General features: G+C 41.3%; 1 protein-coding gene across 1 annotated transcript in view; it reads left to right on the plus strand.

Moving 5' to 3' along the window:
* ULK4 (unc-51 like kinase 4) overlaps positions 1-25,881 on the plus strand; it is a 4,087,308-nt gene that overhangs the window by 432,625 nt on the left and 3,628,802 nt on the right. The window lies entirely within an intron of this gene.

Below are 25,881 nucleotides of genomic sequence, written 5' to 3' on the forward strand. Positions count from 1 at the left end.
ATGGCTGAAGACTTTATTACTCTAATTAGGGGAAGCCAGCCTTCTCCCTCTAAGAGACCTAGAACTGATTTTCCTTCCGATTCTTCTGATCAGGATTCAGAAATTGCTGTTTCTTCTGATGACCAGGATTTGCCCTTATCTACCTATGAAGATTCTGATGCAGAGGACTCCATACCCTCTGCTTCTCCTCCAGAAGATTTTCTTTTGGTGAGACTTTGCACACTCTTAGGGAGCATTTCCATTAGGAAAGCCAGGATTACTCTGACTCCAAAAAGAGGCTTAGGGAATTCTTACTCCTACCTCAACACAGGCCTTTAGCTATCCCTCCTGTATTGGACATTGTAGATGATGACTTCTTGGAATGTAGCCTGGCCCCAGACACTTTACCTCTGGCTCCCAGGAAACCTGACAGGTATTACAGAGTATCTGACTCTCACAAGTTCCTCTTTAAGAATCCTACTGCGGACCCAGAGACCATTTCACAGGGACCCAAAGGCATTAAGGCTACTACTGCCAAAAATCCTACCCCCCCCCCCCCCCGATAGAGATTCCAGGGCCCTGGACAGATTGGGTAAGAATGTATACACTTCTGCTACTTTGGCCATTAGGGCCTTTAAACTGCCAGTTTCATATGTTAAAGTATCATCAGCATATTATTGGATTACTTAAACAGAAAACAATGTTGATTCCTGACTGTGCTGAAAATAAAGAATTACAGGACTTAATGCATTCTGCTGAACAAGTTGGTAAACATACTTTGCAATGTGGTTTTGACTCCTTAGGATCATCTTGCAGGGCTGCTGTCACTGGGTCTGTTTTTAGAAGGCATGCTTGGCTTAAGGAGCAAACATTGCCAGATCATGTTAAAGCTAAATTACTGGATGATCCCTTAAACCAAGATTGCCTGTTTGGCAACAAAGCAGAATAAGTACTTAAAAGATGGAGGAAAAAGCTAAATCTATGCACACTGTTAAAGATTTCCTGCACATATAGCCTCCCAGATGTAGTAGGCATTGGCCTTCTAAGAATTGGTCCTTTCCTGTCTCTTCTAGGCCTTCTCAGTCCAAACCCAGGAACAGCAGACCACCTAGGCTACAGTCTCAAGGTAATCAAAGGCCTAAGCAGTGGGGGTCTACCACTTCCAACGCTAGAAGTAGTAAGACACCCCCTATGGTAAACTGTCACAATGACTTAACCTTAAACCTTCCAAGCCCTGCTCAACTGACTGCTCCTTTAGGGGGAAAGATTGCCCTGCATGGAAAAAACTGGGAACTCATTACTCAAGACAAATGGGTTTTAAATATAGTTTCCCAAGGATACAGATTCCACTTCCACACCTTATCCAACCCCAAAACGGTTGGCCAGACCTACCCCCAAATCAGTGAGCAGAGGCTCAACAGCAGGTTCTCTATCTTCTAAGTATCAGGACTATTCAACCTGTCCCAGCAGAGGAATGAGGACAGGGTTTTTACTCGAGACTTTTCCTGGTACCCAAAAAAGACAACTCCTGGCATCCTATCCTGGACCTGTCTATCCTAAACACCTTTTTGGTAATCCCAAAATTCAAAATGCTAACTCATCAGCTGCTTCCCATGCTAGGCAAAAATGCCTGGTTGGCAACATTGGACTTAAAGGAAGCTTACCTGCACATCCGAATAAGGGAGTATTGCAGAAAATACCTACGATTCAGAGCAGGCTTCATGCACTATCACTTCTCTGCACTGCCCTTTGGCTTATCTACTTTGCTCAGGGTATTCAAAAAGTGCCTAGCTCCAGTTATTGCATTCTGCAGGCAAATAAATATTCAAATATACCTATACCTGGACGATTGTCTAATTCAGGCAGAAAGCCAGGACATACTATTAAACATCTGACATTTGTAAAGAGACTGCTAACCTTACTGTGGTACACCATAAATGAAAAGAAATCCCACCTAGTACCCTGCCAACAAATTGTATTCCTGGGAGCAAGCTTGAACACAACTTCCCAGATGGCCTACCTCATGCCAAAGACACAAAGACCCAGCTATCTCCAAGGAATATACTGCAAGCCTTGGGGTTCATGGCCTCTTGCATCCTACTAATTCCATATGCAAGACTGCATATGAGGAAACTACAATGGTATCTAAAAAGCCTATGGTGTCCACATTCTCAGGACCTGGAATCAATGATTCCTATCATTCCTTGTATAAAGACAGAGTTCCTTTGGTGGGCAGAGCCCTGCTACCACAACAAGGGGCTGCCATTCACTCTAACCTCTGCTGCCCAAACCCTAACAGCAGACGCATCAGACTATGCATGGGGGACTCACTTGGCAGGGCAGTGCATTCAGGGCAAATGGAACCAGAGTCAAATGCACCTGCATATCAATCAAAAAGAAATGTTAGCTGTACAGAATTCTCTGACAGCCTTCAAGGACCACATTTTTCCAGGACAATTATTGGTAAAGACAGACAACACCACTGTTATGTGGTACATAAACAAGCAGGGGAGAACCCACTCTGCAGACTAGCCATGGCTCTGTGCATCACAGCCTTGAGCTACCAAGTGCACCTACAAGCTCAGTTCCTGCCAGGCAAGCTAAATTCACTGGCAGACGACCTAAGCAGAAATCTCATGGACCCACATGAGTGGAAACTGGAACCAAAGATATTCAACATTTTGAGAAACAAATGGGGGAGCCCAGAGATAGACCAGTTTGCCTCCCCTCAGAACTACCAATTGGATAAATTCTGCACAAGGACTCCGCACAGACAAGCTTGGAAAGTGGATGTCCTGTCCTTCACCTGGGAAAGCCTCTCAGTTTATGCCTTTCCCCTCTGCCTCTCCTTTCAAATGTTCTACTAAAGATCAAGCAGGACAAACCAAGGACAATACTCATTGCACCAGACTGGCCACACCAACAGTGGTACCCCCTCTTGTGCAGTGTGTCACTGCTAGAACAATGGCACCTGTCTCAGACCCCTTCCCTGCTGTCCCAGAAGGAGGGCCAGATTCTGCACCCCCAGCTTCAAACCCTGAACCTTGCAGCCTGGCTAATTACCTGAGCTCTCCAATACCATCCCTCAGTAAGCAAGTCCTGGATGTCATTCTGGAGGCAAGGAGGCCTAGTACTAGAAAATCCTATGCTGAAAAGTGGAAGATACTGTTCCTGGAGCCATACTCAGGGGATGGGCACACCAGTGCCAAGCTTACTGCATATTCTTCAATACTTAACAGAGATGCTTCACAAGGGCCTTTCCTTCTCTTCTATTAAAATTCATGCCTCAGCCATTTCAGCACATTATAATACTGAGCCACCCCTCTTCTCTCACCCCCTGCTGAAACAATTCCTCAGAGGGGCCAGAAATTTAAGACCACCCAGGAGAGCCCTTACCCCAGCCTGGGACCTTAACTTTGTATTGGAAAAACTCACTCTACCTCCTTTTGAGCCAGCTGCAACTGCAGAGTTGAAATTCCTTTCTTGGAAAACAGCCTTCCTTCTAGCCATCACTTCAGCAAGAAGAGTGTCTGAATAACAGGCCCTCATGGCAGTGGAACCCTTCATCATCTTCCATGCGGACAGGGTGTCCCTCAGGACCAATCCTTCCTTTATGCCCAAGGTGGTATCCAGTGTGGCCCTTAATCAGTCCATTAATTTGCCAACCTTCTTTTCCAATCCACAGGACAAAGGAGAATGAATATTGCACTCTTTGGATATGCACAGACAACTTAGATTTTATTTGGACAGGAGTAAGCCTGTCAGGAAAACTGAACAACTGCTAGTTGCCTTTTCTGCAGGGGCAGAGGGGAAGGCCATTTCAAAGCAGACCATTTCTAAGTGGATAAGCCATTGCATTCATTTCTGCTGTAAGCACCATGGAAAACCTACCCCACAGAGGATAAGATCACATTCCACCAGGGCTGCATCTACTTCAACAGCCTTTCTCAGAGTTGTTCCAAACAGGGACATCCTAGAAGCTGCTACCTGGAGTTCTGCTCATACCTTCACCAAGCATTACAACTTGCCAATTTTTTCTAACTCCAGAGCTGTTTTTTCCACTGCAGTCTTGCAGAGCCTAATAGCTGGTCCTAATGCTCTCTAATTGCCTCCTCTCTTCCTTCTCTTTGGGAATCTACCCAAATGTAATGACTGCAACAGTGAAACATGAAGAACATAGTACAGTTGTGTACACTTACCATAAATGTAGATGTTAAAGTGTATTCACTGTTGCTGTCCTGGTTACCCTCCCTCCAGCCCCCTGACTTCTGTTGGCTATACCTCTCTTCTTGTGTACTATATTTAAGCTTTCTGGTGTATTTGCTTTTTGTTGGAGGTGTAACCTTATATATAATTGCTTCCCATTATGGGGGCACCTGACATGTGGGGCAAGAAAAACTGATGTAATGACGTTGGCTGCATGCTTTTTATCCCTGACTACCTGACGTCATGGAAGAAGAAACAGCAACCGACTCAGGACCCAAGACTTTGATAATCAGGCCGGCTTAGGGCTACCTGCAAGCAGATAACCTAAATGTAATGACTGCAATAAGTGAATACACTCGAACATCTACATTTATGGTAAGTGTACACAACTGTACCTTCTTTCCAAGTGTGTCTCCTGTAGCGTAGCTATCTGCACTCTACATTTTTTAATATAGTTCACTACTCTTTCTTTTTTGGATTTATCTGTGAGACCATTAACATTTAAAGACATTATAGAAAGAATCATATTCTTGAGGGATTATTATTCCCACCTTTTATGTATAACAACTTTTTTTTGTTAAGTGTCTAGTTCCAGCTTTTTTGTTACATGCATGCACTGTTTGGCAGGTTAATCTTTTATACAATTGTTTCTTGTCGTCTCCATTTGAGCCTATGCCACATCTTGTAGAACTTTGTTTTATTGAAACCTCTTAAGTAAAAATACACCCCCAATTCCCCATAAAACATACTAACTTAATAATAATAACACACACGACTAAGTACATCTTAATAGAAGCATAAGTTCCAAACTGACAGCCACACACACAGACTTGAGCTAAAGAAAAAGAAAGCTTATCCATGCTAAGACGCATGGTAGAGCCTGTGATTCTATTAAGTATTGTCTGGTTTTGCCTTATCTTTGTAGCTCTTCCAGCTGGGAAACACTTGAATGCTTTCAGAAAACATTTTCTTCAAGCCATTTCTCTTTATCAGATTGTCTGCTAGTGACATGAGAACCAGATAAAGAACTTTTTAATAGAAAAAAGACCTCATAATATTCAATATTTGTTTCATTTACTTGCTTTCTGTCAAAACATGTTACTGTATAAAACTAACACAGTCATTGCCCTATGCAAAAATGAGAAAAAGCACACTAATTTTACTTTTGTTATGCTGTTAACCAGACCCCCTCCTTTTTTTACATTGCACTGCATACATTTCTTAAAACTAAACAAGGATAAAGAAAGAAGGGAGAAAGAAATAAAAAATAAATAAATAAGCAGAAGCACCTATTTACAGTACTATCCCCATTACACATAAAAATAACTGAAAAAAATGTTTACTTTATAACATGCAGAGAGTCATGCATCACTTAAGTGAAAGTTAAGAACAAATAATTTGTTTTATTTGCAGTTAACTCTCTCCCTCCTCTTCCCCCTCCTGAGTATTTTTCTGAACATTAATGGCATGAAGTAGGGCATATGCTTTGGAGCCCCCTACAAGTTTAACAAAGTCCAAACAAGTCCAGTATTTCCTGATTTTCTTTTTCTGTCCTGTTTTACAAATATTATTATTTCTTTGTGATCCCACATTTGTCAATTTCCAGGTTACTGATTTTAGTCTCCAAATGTTAATGACATAAAATAAGGCATATGCTTTAGAGTACCCGACAAGTTTAACAAAGTCCAAAAAAGTCCAATATTTCCAGATTCTTTTGTTCTATTCCACTTCATCTTCATCTCCAATCTCCAGTGTACTCACAATTCTTCTAGTCAACTTCTGTGTTTTTTCTCTCTCTCTCAATCATTTTCCACTGAAACACTGGGAAAGGTTTCATTGGCACAGTCTCTGTGTGGTCTTTATTACTAGAAGAACAAGAAGCAGAATCATCTTCTATTTCACAGTTCACTTTTTGTTGGACAAACTTTTGTATTACTTCCTTAGTATGTACTTCTTCAAAAATGTTTTTGTTCCTCCAGGGAAGAATATTTTGAGGATAGCTAGGTACAGCAGTTGGACTCTCACGCCTGCTTCTCAGCATGCCCTGTATGATGGAATAAATGTATTCCTCTTCTGCCTGGTGTACAATGAGTAGTCATTCTCCACAAACACTCTGCTGTCTCCCATGTTTAGTACTTTGTCCTTCTACCACAGTTATGTCAGAATCAATTCTTTCTGCTGGTAAGAGTGCATTTTTACTGTTAAAGGCCTAGGTTGTTTTCTCATGGCCAGGTTTGGCGCATGCACACAATGTGTCCTTTCAATTAACGGTTCTTGTTGTGGAATACCAGTCCAGTTGTTTACTTGTACTTTCATAAAATTAATAGTCTGTTTCTACCAGCTTCTGTGGTACATCAGAAAAATTTAAGGTTTTCCCTATGTGCTCTGTCCTCTAATTCTATTATTTTTTAACATCTCTTCTTGTGCAGTCTCATATTCAACCAGCCTTTTCTTCACTTCAACCTCTGAGTTTTGCAGTTCTGTCACTTTATCTGAATATCTGTTCAAAGCTTCTTCCATTTTTTCCAACTTTTGATTGCTTGTGTTGATATACTCTATCTGTACTTCCTTTATTTTCACCAAGTCTGTGTGCAGCTGCTTTATACTTTCCTCTGGGTTACTGAAAGTCATGTCTGGAACTTGCACTGCTTCTTTCTGAACAACTGTGGTACTTTTCCCAGTCTGTGCCTTTTCCTAAACTTTTGTAGCTGATTTTCCTCCAGGTCCTTTATATTCCTTTTTATGGCATCTAGGCAATGCACTTACTAGTCAGTTACTGAAATTTACTCAGAAATCTAGACTAGCTTTCTCTACTAAGTTCCTGTTTTCATACTGGGAGAGACAGAATTAAGCTGTTACTCAACGTGCAGTGATCTTGGAAGCCCTGGAGCTTTTCTTTCTTAAACCTGTTTGTGATGGGATGGTGCCCAGATTCAAAATGATGTCTTTTCACAACCTGTTGCCTCCTCTCCCTGTTTCAAGTTTTCTGGTAACAGTAGACTAAAGGTGCTTATTATATCCATATTCATCTAGATGTCAGGCGTTTCTTAAGATTTTGTGTGTCTGGATCACATTATCAGTTTTCTGCCTTACCCTCTAGACTATCCATTGCACCAAGAGTGTTTACAAAGTGTCTAGATTAAATTTTAGCTCACTGCAGGCTACAGGGTGTCTACATTTTTCCATGTTTTATACCCCTTTTGCAGATTAGAAATGTTGCTTATCTTTACAAAGTCTGTTTTCAAAATGTCAGGAATATCTCTGTTGTGTGAGAGATCTCTTGCACAAACTGGGATTCTAAAGAACATTCAGAAGTCAGTCTTGACTTCCTCACACAGGATTGTGTCCCTGGGATGTCAGCTAGGCACCGCATTTCAAAGAGTTTTTCTTCTACAGGAAAAAAATAGATCTTTATTTAGATCTGTTTCTAAGGTCTTCCATTCAGACTTCGCTCATAGCAAGGGAATACTTCAGGTCTCATGTCATCTGTGATTCTCATGATTGTCCTGGCAAGACTCCACATGCGAAAATATGGAGGTATCTGAAACCTCTTTGGTCCCAGCATCAACACCTTTTCTGTTTTCAAATCCCAGTACTGGGGTTTGTCAGAGGAGAAATGTGTTTTGGTGAAGACAACAGATATCCTTAAATCCTGGTCTCCCCTTCTCCATCCCTGCTCCAAAGCAGCCTGTCTCCACAGACAGTTCAGACTTTGCTTGGGGAGCATTTTCCTGAGGGATAAAAGTGCACGGGGTGTGTGGCATCAAGGACAGATGCAAGCAAATAAGCATCAAGGAGATGCTTACCCTGATCAAGGCACTAAATTCTCTGAACTATCTTTGGTTCCTGGGACCTCGTCAAGTGCTTACAGGCAATACCACAGTCATTTGGTACATCAGTAAGCAGGGGGGGAACCAGGTCATACCTCTTTTGCAGACTAGCCATGTTAGCTTGGATATAGCTTCCCATTACAGTTTCACTCTACAGGTATCATGCATTCTGTCAGAGCAAAAAAGTGTGTCAGACAAGCTGAGCAGGATTAGGGCAGACCCTCAGGAATGAAAACTAGATCAGGGTATTTTCCATGGTGTGATTTGTTTGTGTGGAGTTCTTCAAGTAGATCTCTTTGCCTCCTCTCTGAAAATCAACTGGCAAATATCTGTTTGGAAGACAGATACCTCTGATTTGGAATGGAATGTTCCTGTATACCTTTCCACCTTTTCCACTAATATCCAGGATACTTCTAAAGATTCAGAAAGAATCACCCAAAATCATTGTGGTGACTCCCTTTTGGCCAAGGCAACTGTGTTTCTCCATTCGTTTGGAATTGGCCAGTTGCAATTAACACAAGCTTTCTCACAGACTGGATCTATTCATACAAGAACTGGGTTGTTTGATACACCCCAACATCAGTTATCTTCAACTGACTGCCTAGATGATAGTCTTAATTCCTTTTAGGCACCTATTTTTCTGAAGGGTGTAAATTACATTATCAAAAATTTAAAAGTTCGAACGTCATATGGTCAAAGCCATATGATCGAACTTTTAAAAGTTCAAAAAGCTAAAAAAAATAAACAAACAGAAAAAAAACTAACCATATTAAACAGGGGGCAAGCCCCCCTGCACCCCCCACACCCCCTGCTCTTTAAATATACCAACTCCGAGATCACACTACAATACAGGAAAGGGAAATCTTCCCATTCCACACTGTACAGAGATCTCCGGTAAAACATTTGAACTTTTAAAAGTTTGATCATATGGTGTCGACCATATGACGTTCGAACTTTTAAAAGTTCGATAACATAATATACACCCTTTTCCGAGCATGTGCAGCAGGTACTAATGTAGGCAAGAAAGCCTGCTACTAAAACATTGTATATTAGCAAATGGAAAAGGTTCTGTTGCTGGTGCCAACAAAATAACCACCACCCATTCAGGGCTAGTTATTCTGTATTTGTATGAGTTACTATCTTGTGGCTTTCTCTTTCCTTTATTAAGGTTCATTTATAAGCCATTTCAGCATCTCTACCCACGGATCCTTCTCTTTCAAGGCAGTCTTACGTCAAAATGTTCTTGAAAGGTTTTTGCATAAGGGGTCTCCAAGTAAACTGGTGTTCCCTCCTTGGGATATTAATTTTGTGTCAGAGAAGTTAAAACTTGCTCCATCTGAAGTAGCTAATCTGGGTGACTTGAGTTTGTTAACATGGAAAACAGCTTTACTGATTGTTCTGACCACTGCAAGAAGAGTGTATGAGTTGCAAGCTCTGATAAGGAATCAACCCTACCTCATTTTCCATAGGGACAGGGTTTCTTTGAGAACTAATCTTTTTGTTTTATGCCTAAAGCGGTATCCAAGTTTACTTTATTCATAATAATCCATCTCCCTGTTTTCTTTCCTGATCTTAAAAATGAGGGAGAAAGGGTACTCCATATCTTTGATGTCTACTGTCTACAGACAACTCAGGTACTATCTTGACAGAAATTAATGTTTCAGATCTTTGTATCATTTGTTTGTTTCTTGTGAAGGTTAGTAGAAGGGATAACCTGTTTCAAAACAGAGTATTTCCAAATTGCTGAAAACAGCTATGACATTTTGTTACACTCACCATGAAAAATCTATTCCAGGCAGGGTCAAGGCCCACTGTACTAGGACCTTGTCTTTATCAATGACGTTTTGGAAAGGGTTAGATTCTAGAGGTATTCTAGAAGCTGCTACTTGGTCCTCTGACATACTTTTACAAAGCATTGTAAGCTTGATTCCTTCTCTTGATTATGCTTTGCTAGGACCATTCTCCAGGGACTCCTGGACACATCTCCTTCCTTCTCCCAAATATAGTTAACTGTGATAGCCTACCCATATAACTAAGGCTGCTCCAGCAGTGATTGATATGAAGAACATAGTACAGTTGTATAAGTAAACTTACCTTAGTAGTAGGTGTTCGAATGATCACTGCTGCAGTAGCTGCTCCCTCTCTCCTTCCTGGTCTATATCACCACATTGAATGGTGATAAGTTTGAACGCCCTTTGTTCGAACCAAAAAGTCCGAAAGCCCTAAACCACGAAGTTGCAGAACATCGATTTTTTTTTCCCAGGGAAAAAAATTGGTGGGCCGTCTTCGGGGCTCTGCTGTTTCCTCCCCTGTAGTGCGATCTCAGGATAGGTATATTTAAGTGGGGGGGGGGTGTAGGGGGCACAGCCCCCCCACTTCAGTTTGTTTTAAAGTTGTGACTTTTCTTTTCACGAAGCAATGATTTTTTTTCTCCTGGGGAAAACAATTGCTGTTCTGTGAGTTTGCTGTTTAGGGTTTTCGGACTTTTAGGTTCGAACAAAGGGCGTTCAAACTTATCACCATTTGATGTGGTGATATAGACCCTCTCCTTCCCCCTTGCTTTTTTTTTTGTGTTTTTATGCCAGGGTGGGAGTGTTTATTTTTTGTTTTTCCTAGCCTTGTCCTTTTAGGGCTCCACAGCTCTCTCTCTCTGCTAGCAGGAAAGCTCTGAAGGGCTTTGCACTCAAACTTGTCTTTTAGTCAGCTCAGCTCCAGCTGCTTGAGAGTTTGGGCACATAGAAAGTGCCCTGAAGCTTAGGAAACTGCTGGTTGTTAGATCCCTGGCAGGATGTAACCCATATAGCTAAGGCTACTGCAGCAGTTATCATTCAAACATCTACTTTGTTATGGTAAGTTCAACTTACACTAGTGTACTTTCTATAACTATCATTAACTAATTGGTAGATATGATTAGAAGAACTCCATAGCTGGATTTACCCATATACCCAGGTCCTTAAATGAATCTACAGTTTAAATTATTGTGTGCTGTAATAAATTTTCACCATTCAGTCTATGTTTTCCAAGTCTGATATGCTTATTGTTTGATGTAGTTATCAGCATATTATTCTGTTGTACCTGAATGGACAATTTAGTCAAGTTCTTTTGAAGATATGCCTTATTTGTAATTCATGCAGTCAGTTTTACCCATTTTCAAGTCACCTGCATGCAAACTGCAGAACACCTCAGATGAAAAGATAGCTCTAAAGGATGCAACCGTAACATGTATGGGAAAAGGACAGAGCCCTGTGGGACACCCTGGCTGTAACCTAGAATTTCAAGTATCCAAATGTTTTTTTTAATTTCTCCTAATCTTTTGGGTTTCTAATACCATGATGGGAATGGACCCCATTCCTAAGTCAAAGTATGATTAAAGTTCATGAAATTAGTATTGTTTCAATCTTTGATGTCACCCAGAAGTGCTCTTCTCAGCACCCGCAGTGTGCCTAGTAATGACATCTTTTGCAGTTTGTAAAGGGTTACATGTATTGGTAACATATCAAAATACGATTGTAGGTTCTTTTTTATCAAAAAAACAAGTAATCTCCGTGGTATCCCCGAAGTCTCAAAACAACCCACTAAACAAGTGTAGTGGGTCCAAAAACAAAACAGTGTAAAAAAACTTCTCTGTGTGGAAGATTTTCAGTCCATATATCTCTAGTTAATCACTGTATATTAATCAGATTGGACCATAGTAGTTGAAGTAGCGAACTTAAACTTGTCTTAAGTCTATTTTCAGCCGAAAATCCTTTATTAAGTACACAGACAAGCGATCCAAGTAAAGCAAAAAAATAGAGTAATAATTTCCTCACAAGCTTTCTAAAGATATATATATATATATATATATATATATATATATATATATATATATATGTGTGTGTGTATGTATATATATATATATATATATATATTATCAGGCATGGGAGTGGTTTATTGTGCTGTAAAACAAAGTGTTATTGGTACACATCTTAAATTCACATCCCTTCCCCCATCAATGTGGCATTAGAGCTGGTCCTGCCCTACTTAGTAGCTGTCATAATAATATAACCCTTATGTACTTTAAATAAAATTTATAATGATGCGGTACCTCTTATTTAACCAGATTATTAAGTAGATTATTAAGTCTGTGATTTTATCCAAGACAGTATACTACATGGCTGAAAATATATCAACCTTAGTTCATTTGGCAATCAAAAAATATATATAAATATATACATATAGCGTGTAAAAATCAATTTCTATTTTCATAACCTATTGTTAACAAAGATCGCTTTCGTCCTTCTAGACTTCTTCAGGTCTGTGTACAAGAACCCTAAAAACTATCTATAAAAATATATATAATTGTATAATTAGTTAGCATTGTTATTACACATCATTTTGAATAAAGTGGAAATTACCAGAAAAAAATAAAAATAAGAAAAAATGTATGTATGATGATGAAAATAAAATATACACTTTATTTTATTTTATTTATTTTACATTTGTTGACCGGGCTAGTCTGGCTGGATACATGTCCATTTTCAGCAGAGGCCCGAGGAGAAAAGCTCCACTATGTACTAGTAACTTACAATAAACAAAAAATATGAAAAAACATATAAGCAAAAAAAGGAACATTTTCTTGTAGTAGAGTAACAATGCAGAGGAAGTTTAACAAGAACTAAACAGTAGTGAGGAATTATAATCCTATAACAATTGCAATAGTAGGACTGCTAAAAAATACTTAAATTACAACTGATTTAAAATGGTATTTAAAACCAACTGGTAGAATAAAATAAAATACAATTAGTCATGTAAACAATGTGGCAATTTTCTAAGTTCCATTGCACTTTTAATTGAACAGTAGTAGTTTAGTCCAGGCTTCCTAAAAGAGTTCATCTTTAATTGCCACGAGTTCATGTTTCTCCAGAATATTCGGGATGTCTCCTTCAAGATCACCCATGCCTATCCGATCCAGGATCTGGAACTTAAAACCTGTGTGTCTTTTATGAAGAGAAAGGTGTTTGGCTAGTGCATTATTTTTACATCCAGAGCGGATTTCTGACAGATGACATGAAATCCTACGCTTGAGTTTATTTACAGTCTTGCCCACATAGAATGCATCACATTCATTGCACTGTGCCTTGTAAATTACCTTTGTAGTGTTACAGTCACCCCCTGCACTGGTTTTAATGATTTTCTTTAAATAAGGGCAATCAAAACTATCACATTGCTGTATAAATATACAAAATGTACAATTAGTTTCACATCTTTTAGTGCTTTTCTCATATGGTCTAGGTTTAAATTCAACAAAACTTCTAATGTTCCTGGCCTTTTCACACTTCCTCAGGTGCTTCTTTTTCCACACAGATCAACATTTCTTGGTCTATATAATGTTTTTTACAAATCTGTTGTAATTATGAACACAATTTTTATTTGAAGCTTCTGACAGTTTTTCTTGTGGAAATATTTTTCTTTCCTTTTTCTAATTTCTCTCTTAATCTTTTTGTATATCTTGTGTCTGGTAATTCTGGTTTTTTTGAATAATAGTAACAATACATAATTTCTTTCTTATCCTCAATACTCCACTCTATCATCTTTATGGCTCTTCTTAGGCCTATCAGTTTTTGTGATTTTTGTGGACTGCTACCTTCTTTTTCAACAGGGGGCAATCCACCCTCAGTGCCTGGTCTGGCCCCATTGTAGGAATGTTTCCATATTTTGAGAATTCTACACTGTCATTTTTTCCAGTCCGGGCACCAGTGCGTCTATCAGGATTGATCACATTTTTATCCTTGGTCTTGTGCACCCAGCTGTCTTTTTTAATTTTTGACCTACTTCTTTCCATGATACATGCTTTATAAAATATAGTCTATGTATCAGTGTCTTCTTGGTGAGATTTTGTGAAAAACAGGGTCCACCCCATGATGGTACTCACCAAGACTTGAGAATGAATTCAGTTTCAGCAATACTACTCTCCTTTGCTTGCTGACTTAGCATGTCTCCATTCGGATCCCAATTGCTGTGTGATACTTGACATGTCCTATTTATAAGCTGTGCAGGTATCCATCTTATGAAGATTCTATCAATACCTAGCTTTAATTTATGGATCAGTGTTTTGTATATGACCCTATCAAATGCTGAAGTTAATTCTATATCTGAAGTAGGAATTTCATTTGTCAGCAACCTTTAGGACATGGATCCGATCTCGGATCCGAGCCGGCAACTTTTACCACAGCATAGATCCGAGCTCCTAGCTCCTCCCTTTACCCATAATCCCCTGCCAACCCTAACTGACCTCAGATCTAGTTTGCCGCGCTTCAAGCCTACAAGCTGGATTTCGAGCTCCTGGCAGTTCGGAGTATTTGTGAGAGAAAAACTTTAAATTTTTTGTACCTTCTCTTGTGTGAGTGTGTAAGATTGTTTAGGTTCCCTCTTAGATATCCTTTTTTGTGAAATTTTTCCTCCCTACCCTCGCTGGTTCGTAGTATGTGTTTGTGGTGTGTGTAGGGGCCTAGTGAGTGTGTTTTCTGTTCAATGTCGGAGGCCCCTAAAGCCATCTTTTCAAAATGCACCGAGTGTGGCCATAAGCTTTCACCGGCGGATGGCCACACCCAGTGCGTTAGGTGCCTTGGGGTTGAACACCTCTCTTCGGGATGCACGATTTGTGCAGCGTTCAACCCCAGGGCACTTAAGGACCGGAGGTCGAAGCTGATTCTAGCGGGCCTTTTGCCTCTGGACTCGGCTCCGGCCTCCGGTGGTAGCCACCCCTGCCTCCCACCCTCCGGTCGGGACTCAACCTCCCGTTTTGGCTCTGGAGGAGAGGGAGGCCGGAAAAACCAAAAGGAAGGAGAAGCACCATAAGCGGCGGGCCGAGGACTGTTCCTCGGCCCCGCCCGCCAAGCGGGCTTCTCCATCCAGGGTTTCTGGATCGCCTCCTCCTCGGCTCCGGTCCCCTTGTTTTTCACTGGGATCTGGGGAGGAAGCGACCCAGTCCCCATCGAGGTCATCGAAGCATCACTCTAGGTCTGCCTCGGTGGCCTTGTCGAGGTCCACCTTTAGCATGTCAGATGCAGACATGGACCAGATGATGAGGAGGTTCATCCAGGCCCAGCTGCAGATGGGAATGCTCTTGCTTCCCCCCCCCCTCCGGGGGGGAGCTCGACCCCATTTTTTGCCCCAATTGCTCCTTCTCCGTCCCGCTTCCCGGGTTCGGAGCATTCGAAGCCGAGCCAGGTCGGATCCGGGGGTGTGTCAGAGCCGACAGTACTAGTTACTTCGGCTCCGACTGGTCCCTCGAGTTTGTCAGATCCGACCTCTCGGAGCCGTGGGCGGAGCTTCGGATCCGAGAGACTTTGTGTGACTTCGGCTCCGTCCTGGTCGGAGCACACGGGTTCTTCGGATCCGAGGGTCTCAGCCCCGGATCCGGTCCCCGCTTCGGATCCGAGTGGGAGCCGACTCTCGGAGCCTATCGAGAGTAGCTCCCCCTCGGCTTTCACGGTGGTGGAGAGGGCACTGTTGAGTGCATCCGGACCCCTGGTCCTGGCTTCGGCTCCTCCCTGCACTCCCTCTCAGCTGGTCCGGGCTCCCATCACCCGGCCTTCGAGACAGCCTGCTTCAGCGTCTCTTGGTGTTCCTGTGGAACGTGATATTGCTGGTGAGTCTTCCTCGGACAGCCCCCCCCCCCCCCGAGGAGGAGCCTCACAAAGCCAAGTGTAAGAGGAGGCACATGGACTCCCCTGAGTCACTTACCGAAGATACAGACTTAGATGAAGGGGAAGGCTCCCCAAGGTCACCCCCGGAGGATGTCTCCTTTGGAGACATCATGAAGATGCTCAGGATTGGGGGGTGGTCTGCCCCCAAGGCTTCCTCCGATGAGTCCGTATTCCTAGAGGCATTCGAAGCAGGGCCATCTACCTCTTGGGTGTCCCCTCCCCCCGACCCCCTGGTGGACCTTATTTTCACCAGGGCTTGGAAGGAGCCGGACACTGTAGAGCCAGTCCCCAAGTGCCCGTATAGGATCCAGAGTCCCCCTGCTGAAAGAACCCACTGGAGCAGAGGTCCCCCCGTGGATGCCATGTTGGTGGTGGCGGCCACCAAGAGAGAGCTAGCTCAGGAGAGCTCTGAGGTCCACCCGCCGAGTAAGGACTCTCGAGCAATGGACCTCCTGGGGAAGCGGGTCTGTAGTTCAGCAACCTTCTCCATGAGAGCGCTGAACTATATGGCACACGTCATCCGGATGTAGCGGGATCTAATAAAAGAATACGCTGCATCCCCCCAGAGTCCATGTCGGAAGGAGACAAGTAACTGTACTCCTCCCGAATGTCTACTCTACGTTCAGTTTCTAACACCTCTATGCGGCTCTTGTCACACGCCACTGAAGGAGCCACTAGAGCCAGTGGAGCCGGCCTGGTAATCAGGCGTCAGGCCTGGCTCCAACACTGTGACTTCTCTGAACCCTTTAAGGCGTCATTCGCGAATGCCCCCTTTGATGGTTCTGCACTTTTTGGCAAAACCGTTCGCGACACTTTGGTCCAGAGCGAGAAAGACGGGAAGACGTTGTCTGCCGTCGGAGTCCGCTTCTCTGCTCCCCAGAGGTCCTTTTCTAAGAACCAAAAGGGTCAGAAGAAGATGTGGTTCCGAAAATCGCATCAGTCCCAGTCTGCTCCGGACAGCCAGTCCTCTCGTGGCAGAGGAGGACAGGGAGGACGCCACCCAAGAGGCAGAGGGGGTCCCAGAAACTTTGGGTCCAGAGAACCATTCTCTGAGAGGCCCACACAGAACCCCTGAGGGGTTGCCCGGCTGCTCCACTCTGGAGACAGTCGGGGGGCGTCTTTCGAAGCACCTAGCAATGTGGGAGTCCATAACAACAGATCGCTGGGTGCTTCGCATCATATCCAGAGGTTACTAAATTCCCTTTATTGTAACTCCCAAAACCAAAACCCTCCCTGACGTACCACCCAATCAAAGGGAGGCAGCTGCTACAGAAATTCAGCAGCTTTTGCAAAAAAGAGCCATCCAACCTGTTTCCCCCAGATCAGTTCGGATCGGGGTTTTACTCCAGGTTCTTTCTGGTGCCAAAAAAGACAGGGGACTTGAGATCCATCCTCGATCTCTCTCTCCTGAACCTGGCAGTACCCAAAGAAAAGTTCCAAATGGTCACCTTACAATCTATTCTCCCCCTGTTACGGGAGAACGATTGGATGTGCTCGATAGACCTCAAGGATGCGTACTACCACATCCTAGTCGACAGACGCTCCAGGAGGTTCCTCCTCTTCCGGCTAGGAGCCAGTCACTTTCAGTTCAGGGCCCTTCCCTTCGGTCTCACCTCAGCCCCCAGGGTGTTCACCAAAGACTTGGTGGTCATAGCGGCCCACCTGAGGCTTCATGGAATTCAGGTCTTTCCGTACCTGGACGACTGGCTCCTCATCGCCCCAACAAGGCATCTGCTCTGTTCAGGCAGGGATTATTTCCTCAACCTTGCTTCACGTCTAGGGTTGACTATCAACATGACCAAATCCTCTCTAGTCCCTTCACAGGTAATGGATTTCATAGGGGCGAGATTGGATTCCAGGATGATGCTTGCCTTCCTGACTCCCTATCGGCTTCAGAACCTAAGGTTGCATGTCCAGGCCATTCTCATACTTCCTGCTCCACCTGCGGAATTGATCCTGAGGGCTCTAGGGTCCATGGCGGCAGCTATTCCTCTACTACTCCTAGCCCGCCTAAATATGAGGGTCCTGCAGTGGACCCTCCAAGTACAATGGTCCCTGTCTCGCAACCCCCTGTCCCATCCTATTCCCCTAAGCAGGGCTTGCAGAGGGTCGCTCATGTGGTGGCTCCGGTCCCCAAGTCTCCACACGGGGCGACCATTCTTGATGCCTTCCCCCATCGCCACAGTGACCATGGACGCCTCTCGCCTGGGGTGGGGGGGCACTATTCAGGCAGAACGGTCCAAGGTATATGGGACGACACAGAGACCTCTTTGCATATCAGTGTCCTAAAGATGAGGGCGGTGCTTTTGACGTTACAGGCACTTCACAGCCTTCTCCCAATTGGGACGATTGCAGTACAAACGGACAACATGTCAGTTGTCTGGTACATCAACAAACAGGGGGGAACCAGGTCTTATCCTTTTTGTCGCGAGGCCATGAGAGTGTGGGAATGGGCGATTTCCACCATCCGCTTTCTTATTGCAATGCACATTCCGGGACGGTCAAACATCCTAGCAGACAGGCTCAGTCGTTCGATTCTGACTCCGTACGAATGGTCTCTCAATCCTCTACTAGCGAAACAAATATTTGCCCAATGGGGGCAACCCTGTTGCGATCTTTTTGCCTCTCCTTCAAATACCAAATGCAACCGTTACTTCACTCTAATCCCCCCTCAGGGGGAGTCCCCGAGATACTCTCTAGTACATGCTACTCCCGGAATCTCCTCACCAGTCAAAGTCATCCTAGTAGCAGCACATAAACCTTCCACCAGAAGAGTCTACCGAAGCAAGTGGAAACATTTCTCCATCTGGGCGGAGCACCATCACTTGGATCCTTTCACGGTGCCTTTCACATCGGTTTTGGATTTCTTAACTACCCTTTTTCATCAAGGGGCTAGCTGCTCTACAGTCAAGGTATAACTGGCAGCGATTTCGCATTATCATGTAGGGCGTGAATCGGGCCCTGTAATTACTTCCAAGCTTTGTAAAGCTTTCCTCAAGGGTACCTTCCTTCTCAGACCTCATGTCAGGGAGGTAGTACCCCCATGGGATTTGTCTTTGGTTCTCCAAGCCTTGACTAGCCCCCCTTTCGAGCCGGCGGCCATGGTTGATCTTAAATATCTCTCTTGGAAGACGGCCTTCTTAGTGGCCATTACTTCAGCTAAAAGGGTCTCTGAACTTCAGGCTCTATGTGTTAAACCGCCGTATTTATCCTTCCATCCAGATAGAGTTTACCTCAGGATCAGTCCGTCCTTTCTGCCTAAGGTGTCTTCGGAAGCTAATATTAATCAATCTATTAATCTTCCCATGTTCTTTCCCCATTACCAGAACAAAGGAGAATATAAACTGCATTCCTTGGATGTGCACAGACCATTACATTTTTATACTCATCGAACTGCTGGTCATAGGCAATCTGACCAGTTGCGTGTCTCCTTTGCCAAAACAAGTTTAGGCAAGTCAATTTCTAAAGTTACACTATCACGGTGGATACCTAGTTATATCCTCTTAGCGTATCAGGGTTCGGGAAGGCCTGCACCTCAGGGAGTCCGAGCTCATTCTACTAGGGCCGTCGCTCCTATGGCGGCTTTTAAATCTAGGGTCCCCTTAGATGATATTTGTTCCGCAGCCACTTGGGCCACATCTCATACCTTTATCAGCCATTACAAACTGGATGTTGTCTCCAGAGGTAGGGCATCCTTTGGCTCTGCAGTGCTCCGGAATGTTCTTCCATAAAGGCCACCCAGGATTCAGGTAGCTGGGGACTCTGTCCCAAAGGTTGCTGACAAATGAAATTCCTACTTCAGATTAAGAAGTTATGTACTCACCATAACATTCCATCTGAGTAGGTATCTTCATTTGTCTGCAACCATCCCCCCCTCCTTCCTCCTGACCTATAGGATCTGTCTTGGATAAGCCCCTTCCGGGGCACAATAATAATGTGTATTTCAGGCAAACTTGATCTGAGGTCAGTTAGGGTTGGCAGGGGATTATGGGTAAGGGGAGGAGCTAGGAGCTCGGATCTATGCAGTGGTAAAAGTTGCCGGCTCGGATCCGAGAACGGATCCGTGTCCCAAAGGTTGCAGACAAATGAAGATACCTACTCAGATGGAACGTTATGGTGAGTACATAACTTCTTAATATATTACATTGCAGCACAATTTTTCATGTATTATTGTTATTGTATTGTTCCAGAACATCTTGCATGTTACATGTGGTTGTAGGTCTGTTTTCAGCATGTGCATGCTGTTTACCTTTCCATATCTGGCAATAATTTATCAAAAATAACCTTCTGTATTATTTTTCCACAGCAAGAAAGCAAATTTATGGGTCTGTATGACTATGGGTTTGTCCTATTTCCATTCCCCTCAACGATAGGTTTAACAAGTGCATGCCTCCAATCTTGAGGAGTCTTTCCATTCTTAAATGACCTAGTGAATACGAGTACTAGTGCTACTGTAAGTTCATGCAGAAGTGTTCTCGGCTCATTATTACTAATTCCATCTCCTCCTTGTGCTTCATTTGGGTCTGATTTGTTTAGTTCTGTTTGAATATAAATTACTTTATATTATCTGAAGTTATCTGAATGTTACTAAGACAATATATCACCCACTTTGTGGAACCAAACTCCTTTGCATTAGATTTAGTAAATATATCTGTAATCACTTACCCCTTAGAGTAAGTTTTAGAATCTACTTACACTTTATCAGTTTGTACAGCTTTAATCCTATCACATCTTGTGTATACTATGGTTATCTATTATGCTCAATATCTTTATATAAATTTTCTTCAAGTTTTTCTTGACCTTGTCTCACAATGTGTTTAATCTGTCTGTTCAACTTGTTTATTTCAGTATTTAAAGTTAAAGTTCCATCTCTTTCCTGTTTCTTATATTTTTTGTTTCTCACTTTAATAAAGTATCTTGTTCTTAAGGTAATATATCATTTTGACCTTGTGTGCATAGATCCTAATGTTAAAAATGTTTTGGGATTTTTTTGCATTCTCTTTGTTTTGTTTTCATATAGTCTGTTGTTAAACTTCTGTGCATTGGTTTAGATTTCACTTTTGCAGAATTATCTAACAACAATTCAAACTTTATAACCCCATGATCACTGCATATCAACATGGCATGAAAAAGCAGTCATTTCTTTAGGATCACAAACATTGTCTAGTATGTTCCATTTCCTTGTAGGCTGTGCACAAGCAAGTGCTGTTCTTGAACATATGTTGTAGACAATTTCCTTAGTAATGATGTTGAATCAATATTATTCCAGCCTGTTTATCCTAAATTTAAGTTCCCAGCCTGTATTATTTTTCACTCCTGTCTTTCATGCAAGAGTTGAATAAATTCCTTTAGGCCATCAGCCTTGACTTTGGTGTCTTTACACTCCAACAATTGTTATATGTCCCGGGATTGTGTATATTATCACTGTTATATAGTCTACAGTATTAGTGTTATCACTGACTGTGTAATAATCAGAGGTCCTATAACAATCTTTAATCCCCATCATAACATCTCCACCTAATTTTTTGTTAGAATGTCGGTTGCAGTAAACACATTTAGATGCTGATAGAAATGGTTTCCAGTCCTTGCTCTTTAATCATGTCTCCAATGGGATGGAGCTCAAGAACAACAACAAACAACATCAATCATGTGTGAATGTGGAAAAAAAAACTTTATTATTAATGCTTCTAGCATTAACATCCATCAGAGATCCATCAAATGTTGCTATCTGTGAACTGCTAAATGTCTGACCTGGCAAAAATCCTGTGTTGTGTTAGTCAAATATTGCAATAGGTGTGCTGCAAAAATTCTCTCCGCTTGTCTAGACAAGTGCATAACATCCTGTCAAAACAGATGTGCCCAAAATTAGGCTTGGATGCTCTGCACATTTCCAATTGTTTTTAAATGGGCCATTTTGTTCATGTAGATATTTATCCAGAAATATTTTCATTCATGTTGAATGACTCTCCTTTCTGTATGTGAGTTGTGAAAAATATGACCTAACACCTATACTAGCTATGCTATCTAACAGGGCTGTAAGTTCCCTGTTAACAGTAGCTCTTGCAGATGAGATTATTTGGACTGCATAACTAAAAACAGATCCATACTTAATTTAATTAAGGCATCTTAAGGCCCTTTTCTCATCCTGTATTTTACTCTTGGCAAGCATAACACTATTTGATGTTCATTGTCTTCTCTACAGTTGTAAGTACCAGTTCCTCTAATATTTGAATCCTCAGTTACACATTTATCAATTCTGACAAGATATGAAGAATCTACATCTTCTGTTATAAAAGTGTTTGCTCTATCAAGTGTTACAAAGGAATGATCTTCATCACCGTTTGTCTTATTAATCCCATGGTTTTCATTTCTTATTACATTTACAAGCATACAGTTCTCATCCAGCAATATTTGTACTTCCACAGCTTGAGCCATGTTGCCAACATCAGTCTTTTTCGTTTTTTTTTTCTTCCAGTGATGTTCTTCATACCTTCTAAGTTTGATTTTGATTTCTTCCTTTCCACTTACCCCTTGCCTCTTTTTTCAACTTCTCTGTTAATATTATTATTTTCTCCTTGATAAATCCAAAAAGGACATTCAGTTTTTTTTTTATCTGTTTGGGAAAGTTTCAAGTCTTTTCAGGATATAAAATTAATGAAGATAAAAGCTGTAGCAGTAAACTATGTACCCTCATAAAAATTGATTCAGTAGTACCCATATTTATGGGGACATGGTAAGATGGAATTATTTAGGAATATGGATTAAAAATAATTCTGTTTTGGCAAGTAAAGATATATGAGAAGAGACTAAACAAAAGATAACACAAAGAGAACCTGGAAGATTTGATGTCAGTTTTCATTCTATCCTCAACTGTAGGTTTGGATCAGATCCTCACATCTGACTCAACTCTTACTTTAGCTTGCGGTCACCAAAAAGCACTTGAGCTCCTCTCTTACCCATAATACACCAACCTGTAACATACCCCTGACCACATTTGCCGCTTTCGTGATTAGACATGGTCATCTAGAGCTGTTGAGCATTTCAAAATACGATATGTTTTAATATTATCTTTTTCAAAACATATTAATAGCTTTTCATTACACTTCTTGTAGTTCTGTATACCATAGTTGGTATTGCTAATTTTCTGTTTTTCTTTTTACACTTTTTGTGTAATTCTACCAATGTTGGTATCTCTCTCTGTCTATATATATATATATATATATATCTATATATATATATATATATATATATAGATATATCTATCTATATATCTATATATATCTGTCTATCTATCTATATATATATATATATATATATATATATATATATATATATATATATATATATATATATATATATATATATATATATATATATATATATACATCGACCAAAACAGGTGCTCGATATGACATGTGATCGGACTTATTTACATATTACGCTTCCCAACATCTAGCACCATTCAGGCAATATACATCCAAATGAGTGAATTGCTTCTTTTGAAAAAAGAAGAAATAAAACAAACTCCAAACAGGAACTTGGCTAAGTGCTGCCATCATTTTATTGTCCGGCTCACATAAACCAAAAGCACAATATGCATACGCATATGTGTATGTATATATATATATATATATATATATATATATATATATATATATATATATATATATATATATATATATATATATACATACATACATACATATATGCTATCCCATTCACTACAAACTTGAGCCAGGATCTGGCACATATGTGTTACAATTCACACATAGTGCTTTGCTAAGGTTTATTCCAGCATCTGGAGTCTAAAACAATTCTAATACTTCCACCCTTCTTGCTGAGACTAACAAGCCATTTTCTGATACCCCAGGGTAGAAATTGGCTACCACTGAGGACAATAAGAGCAGGCCTAAACCAAGTAATTTAATTTCAAGCTATTTTTCTTAAGGTTAACTGGGTTGAGAGTAAGACCTTCCCTTCCAGCATCCTCTGTTAAAATAGATACACTTTGACAATTAACAACAGTATAGTCTGACATACTTGTATTTTTCTTTTCTGTGCAGCAGGACCCACTATTGATGCATTTTTAACACAAGCATCTGTACAAATCAGTTTGATATTCACATGACATAAAATTCTTTACAAAACTCCAGTTATGCTGACATATGTTACACATGAACTTCCCTACCCTCTCTGGCAAAGCTGCCACTACCTCACATTATCACATCTTTCACTGCTTTGAAGACTCAAGCAAGTTTTTCAAGTGACCATAGAGAAATGTTGCTTGAGATAAATGAGCCTGTCGGGGAATACATTAACCCATACCCGGTATTCAGGTCCCATCTGCATTGGCATTGGTGACCTCACTACGGTGCTGCCCCAGGTGGGTGCACCCAGGTTTTTCACCGAATATGTCCCCAAACTCCTGTAACACTGCTCAGATTTCTGGAACCTGGGTAAGGGATAGCCACTGGGACATTGCTATCCCTTTTACTGAGGTGACAGTCCGAGCTTCACTGAGGAGATCATTCACCAGATCCCCCTCAGACTCCTCCTGCCGCCCACTGCAAATAGTCAACACAAGGGTCACCCTGTCATGGTAAGGCTTCATCATGTTAACATGGTACAGTTTGTGCTCCTGCCTAGTAGTTTTATGATATAGTTAACATCACTGAGCTTTCTTACCACTTTGAAGTGTCCTTCCTTAGCTACCCGGAGCATATTGTTTCTGACAGGAATGAGCACCATAACTTGCTGTCCCAGCATTAGGCTGGAAAAAAATCTTACTACATGACATTATAAACTAAATACCAACACAACCCCCAAAAATGTTGGCAAACTGTAAACCAGCAGCTAAAACTGACCCAAAAGGCTACGCTCAAACCAACCACCCCTGACACTAAAGTTCCCATAGAAACACAGTTCAACTCCCACTTTGTGAACTCAATTCTATCCTGAGTATCACAGGACAGTTCCTTCCTCACTATCCCCCCCCCCCAATACAAATAACACAAATACAAGCATTACCCTCAAAACAGTTTCCACCACTTCAATCAAAAGCATGCTCTCCAAACTAAAAAAACCTCATCAACAGCAGCCGACCTACTCTCCAGCTATTTCTTGAAATTCACAGTAGATGCTATTGCTATCCCATTCTCCACGCTCATAAACAGATCAATTGTTGAAAACTATGTGCCCAAACTCTGGAAAATATCCTATGTTACACCCATGCATAAAGGCGGGACCTCCACTGAACTTAATAACTACAGACCCATTGCTTTACTCTCCTCCCTGGCCAAAATCCTAGAACAATACATCCATACCCAGATGCTAAAATATCTACTAGACAGCAACATCCTGTCACCTACTCAGCATGGTTTCAGACCTGCTCATAGTACCACTACAGCCTTCCTCTTCCTCTGCTTCACAGACACAGTAAACCATCTAAAAAATGAAGGCCTGCAGGTGTCAACTCTTTTTTTGGATATGTCCAAAGCATTTGACACAGTCTCGCACCAAATCCTACTATGTGTGTGTGTGTGTGTGTGTGTGTGTGTGTGTGTGTGTGTGTGTGTGTGTGTATATATATATATATATATATATGTATGTATGTGTATATGTGTATATATATATATATATATATATATATATATATATTTATATATATGTATGTGTGTGTATATGTATATATATATATATATATATATATATGTGTGTGTGTATTTTTGCAAAGTATCCCTTGTAAGAGTGCAGGAAAAGCAGCATAAGCAGCAAAAAACATGAAGTGTTTCTTTTGTATGTAACTGATATCCAAAAGACCAAAACGTCATAGAATAACTAAAACAATCCGTTTAATATAACGATACCAAACAATTGATATACAAGAAACGTAAGCCCTTTCACGGAACTCAGTGTCCGGTTCCTCAGACGTTGTAAAAACATATATTCATTTCATTTATATAGACCTTCAATCTAATTAATTGACCCAATTAAACTATACAGGACTTTTATAGATTTAAAGAGATATGCACATGCTTAATCTTACTAATACAACTATACCATATTAACTTATAACTGCTTTAAAATAATTATTTAAAGATATCTATATGTATCATTTGATATCATACCCCCAAATGAAATATAACAAAACATAATTATATATATATATAAATATAAAA

Source organism: Protopterus annectens, chromosome 3.part0 (assembly GCF_019279795.1).
Source record: "Protopterus annectens isolate FY-2018-M chromosome 3.part0, PAN1.0, whole genome shotgun sequence".
NCBI lineage: Eukaryota > Metazoa > Chordata > Ceratodontiformes > Protopteridae > Protopterus > Protopterus annectens.